Source organism: Bidens hawaiensis, unplaced genomic scaffold, assembly GCF_021521415.1.
Source record: "Bidens hawaiensis isolate Kalapana, Puna unplaced genomic scaffold, B.hawaiensis_p1.1 tig00000905_1, whole genome shotgun sequence".
Classification (NCBI taxonomy): Eukaryota; Viridiplantae; Streptophyta; class Magnoliopsida; order Asterales; family Asteraceae; genus Bidens; species Bidens hawaiensis.
In genome coordinates this window covers 1,824,392-1,829,224 of record NW_027491053.1, presented here as the reverse complement: position 1 = coordinate 1,829,224, position 4,833 = coordinate 1,824,392, and positions in this window count along the sequence as shown.

The window sequence follows — 4,833 nt, the reverse complement described above, 5'->3', positions numbered from 1 at the left end:
CTTAGGGTTTTGGTTAGGGCTTTAAACCAAACTTTTGAACCGTAAAAACGCGATTTAAACCCCTTAATCCGTGTTTATGGCCAAAAACTTACCAATTCTGGTTCCTAACCATGTGTAAGATTAAAATATGTTTTTGGACCATTTTTATGGTTTTTGCATGGTTAGAAGTAGTTTTTGTTAATCAAACTATGTTTATATGTGATTTGACAACTATAAACATGCTATAAATTGATCAAATAAGGTGATTTACGTTAGGGTTATGTGTGTGTGGGAAGGAATTAGAAGAGGGCTGTGTTAAAATATGAATTATGCTTCTTAAATAAAAAAAGAATTAAGGGGGGCTTCAATAGTGGCGGACGGAAGTTTTGGCCCCCTGGCTGAATTTTGGCCCAATATTCTCATTTTGCGTGCCCAAAGGTTTAAATCCTGAGTCAAAATTTTTTTCAGGTTCGGTTTTTGGCACGAAAAATATATCAGATACGACAAACAGCGCGAAAACGAGCGTTTTTGGCTAATTTCTTGTAAATTTAGGAAAACATAGTATTTGTTTGAAAAAATCAAAAATATTTTCACGGATCTCTTAAAACATCCCAAATAAATGTTTTGTAAGTCTTTTCGGCTTAACAGATGATACGATGCTTATTTCATAACTATCTTTCGCGTTTAAAATCTTAGCGGGTAGTTAAACGAGTATGTTTTTGTTTAACTTGTTTGATATAATTCTAAAGCCTTAATATCAATATGTTGGCTTATAATATACGTATATCACTTATAGATGCCCCCCCCCCCGGGATATCCGAGTCATAACCAAACCCATTTGGTTATTCGTTCGTTCGTTACGCAATAAGCGGTCAATCGCTTATTCGATATGTGAATACTAAGGTGTACCCGGTTTTGTCACGAATGTCACATTAAACCTCTTCTTGGATTATAACATTTCTTTCGGGTGCGAAATTTCTTCTCTTTTTTTGAATTGGCCTGAAACTTTTATCCAATCCCAATTTGTGAGTAATAATATTTTTAGAAATTCCTATCATATCCTCGTGTTTCCATGCAAAGGTTTAGATTCTGCTTTTGAGGAACTTCACCAACTGATCCTCTACTTCTTTAGGTATCCCGGCTCCCGTCAACAGTTTGATGTTGAAATCCAAATCATCTAATCGTACTTCTTAACTTCTTGTTCACCTGCTTCCAAGGCATCACCCCTTGGTTCTTTGATTTCTATGCTTGTTTTGGTTTGGTTGTTGGCTTCATTGAGGAAGCATAACAATCATTAGCTTTCTGTTGATCTCCTTAAATCATAACCATCCCCCATAGTGTTGGCAACTTGATGCATTGGTGATAGGTTGAGGGACCTTTTTTATCTCGTGGATCCAGGGTCTACCTAAAATAACATTCAAAGAAGTCATCGCATCAATAACACAGAATTTATGAATAATGTTTACTCCCTCGACATAGACTGGAAGCTTGATCTCTCCCACTATACTCTTGGCTTCTCCACTGAATCCTACCAACATAAAGATTTTGATATAATCTCGGATTCTGGAATACTCATCCTCTTCAGGATATCCAGCTGGATGATATCACCAAACTTCTATTTTCCACCAGGATCCTGGGTATAAAACAATTAGCAATATAGAGGGTTATAACCAAACCGTCGTGATGAGGATCCTGAATATTATCCCGATCTTCATAATCAAATAGGGCACCGGCTTCCTTGGCAAAGTCATCGTCTTCGTGGTTCCCCTGGCTTCTCTTCTTTAGCTATCTTGGCATTCATTTTGATTGTTGAGTAGAATGTGCCACATATGTCTGAACCTACGGAGATAACATTTACAATCCAAGCGCCTGGAGGTCGAGATTTCGCCTTTTTGGAATCCTGCTCAGGATACGGACTTCGATTTTTCTTTCCCAACAACCCTTTTAAGTGACCTTTTCTAAGTAGGTAACTAATTTTCCTCTTTAGAACGATACAATCTTCTATTATATTACCGAAATCTTTGTGAAAAGCCCACCATTTAGACTTGCCCTTCCTGGCACCATTTTTCTCTTTCTTTCGTGGCTATCTTGCTTTTTTCACCTAGATCATGCGTAGCACACAATAATCTAGGAATTCAACTGAAAAACAATAAGTATTTAAGTTGGGATAAGATTCGTCATCCTCTTCATCATTCACCACATTGACCCTATCATTTCCAGCATTGGCTTAGATCGATATGCTTAGATGATGGAGAATCCGACTTCCTGTTCGGGTTGTTGTAGCTATTGGAACCGTCCAGCCTTTGTTGAAACCTCCTGTCTTCTTCCAGCCTGAGGAACCTTAGAGCCCTATTCCTTGCTTCGTCCAGGTTTCGGCAAGGATTCATAACGAGATCCTCATAGAAAGAGCTATCCTTCTTGAGACCCTTTTTAAAGCTTGCACAACCATCACAACCTAAAGGTTGGGGATCTCTAGGGCTTCCTTGCTGAATTTGCTGAAATAATCCCTAAGGGGTTCATCTTTACCCTATGTTACTCTATACTAATCACCAGTTAACCTTTCAAAACTTGCACTGGAAGAAAATTGGTTGTTAAACAGATTAACTAAATAAGCAAAATATTAAATAGAAAAAGGAGGAACACTTAGGAGCCATTTTAACGCAGCTCCGGTTAAGGTTGAGCCAAAGCCTTTGCACAAGCAGGCTGTCAGAACCGAGATTCCATGCAAACAAAATAGTCGACAAGAATACACACGAAATCAATTTGCAAAGACCTACTGAAAATATCCAGCAAAATCAGATATAATCAGGATGTTGGTGATGCAGTATGATTATATGTATTACACCCACACGATTCACTCAAAAGATTGCCAATACATATAAATATTCAATCAAGTACACTGGAAGCATTTAGGGTTTCATGCATGGAACATCTAGCACGGATCCCTAGAAGAACTTATAAAATATTCTCTTAGCTCACTGTTTGTTTTTCTTAAAGGCGGCGGATGTACTAGGTTTTCATGGGTTGAGATCTTAGTCTCTTATTTATCTTGTCTTCCTAATGATGTAACCTAGTATTCTTTATATAGGCCCATAGATGTTCCTTCTAGAAACCCTCATGATTACAAAATATAATAAGATAAACATAAATGTAAACTTAGGTCTTCGAGTATAATTTATCCTTGTCGTGCAGACCTTGTAACCTTGATTGTGCTCGAAACATTTCTTCGAGTAGACATTACTTAGAATATTTTCCTTAGAAAATATTCTACTCCATCACACACCATTCATTTTGATTAATTCCAACTTTGCTCGGACCAATCCCACGAGCAAACACATTCTTCCTTGATCTCTTCAATTTTCACTAAGGGTTATTATGAACAAGTCCAGTATGCTCGGGTACTGAAACTTGCTCGAAATTGAACCATGCTCGGAGCTTTACTTAGAATATTCCCTTTACTCCTCGCAAGCATGCTTGAGATCATCCTTTATTATATCCTTGCTCGAACCACCAAAACACTTGTTTGTCTTGATTTAAGCTTGGATAGATCAAGTGTTTGCTTAAATACAAACTGTGTTTGATGAAGAACATCCTTGCTTGACGGAGTGTAGCTTGCTCGAAGCTTTAAACACTTAGAAGAATTTCCAGAAGATAACCTTACGCGAGTAAGATATCATGCTCGAGCTAGTAAAAGTCGTGCTCGAAGATCTAAGCTTGCTCGAGTTCCATACTTAGCTATTTCTGAGGAGGTTGAGAAGATTCCAATCTTCATTGTCAACTTTCTGACCCAAAAACCCCCTGGATTGGAACAAGCTCAGATGCACCAAAACATACCTGGGTTAGTTACACTTTTTTTTAAATACATATCAAATTTCAAACAGAAATCAAATTACATTACATTACAAAAGAAAATTATGCCTCAATGGCATTACACATCAAATTCAGGATTGCATAAATTGCAAAGTAAAGCAAAATTACAAGCAGTATATTTCAATGATCGGTTCAGTATTGTTACTTGCAACCTTACCTTTTTTCTTGTCGTGTAGCTTTATTTATCTTCCTGTTTCTAACATCTGCAGCCCTTTGCTGGAATATGCTTAATTCAGCATGACTAGGATCATCAAATGGTATTTCTCAGTTCATGATATCTGTTAGGTCATTAATGTAAAGGAATTCTAGCTCAGAATCATTCTTAATTATCCCCAGAGTGCCATGATCAGAATTTCTCAAAGTAAAAGTATCACTCCTCTTATTGTATCTAATCTCATCTTTCTTCCCATTTCTTTCAACTTCTTCATTTGCTACTAGTATTTCCCTTCTCACACTAATGCTTTCCCTCAAATTTCTTCGTGGAGGATTGGGAGCCTGCATTTCCCCTCTAGTACTTGTTGTCTCTTTTACATGTCTTCTTGATGTACCTTGTCATTCATGCTACACAAATGAGTATTCATACGATCTTACTTCTCTCAATCTCTTGTTTTTCTAACTTTCTCAACTTCAGAATAGTTAAACTTCCTTTTTGTCACACCCCGACCTAGGGCCTAGGCGTATGACCAATAGTTGGTACCTGTTTTTTAAATATATCAAAGTTACGTTCTTTTAACGAAAGTCATTTGAATAAAATATCATTATATTGAAATCTCGGGAATTATAGCTTTAACCTTCACAATCATTTCTTTCTATAAAACATTGGGATCTTTAGTCAATTTGTCTATTCATTAATCGTATACTATGTTTCCTCTTCAGGAAGAAACATTTATATTGGGTTTCTTCTTCAAGAAGAAACTTTAATTTAACTATAACCTTTGCATTCATTTCTTAATCATAAAGAAATATTATTTTATTCTTTACGTT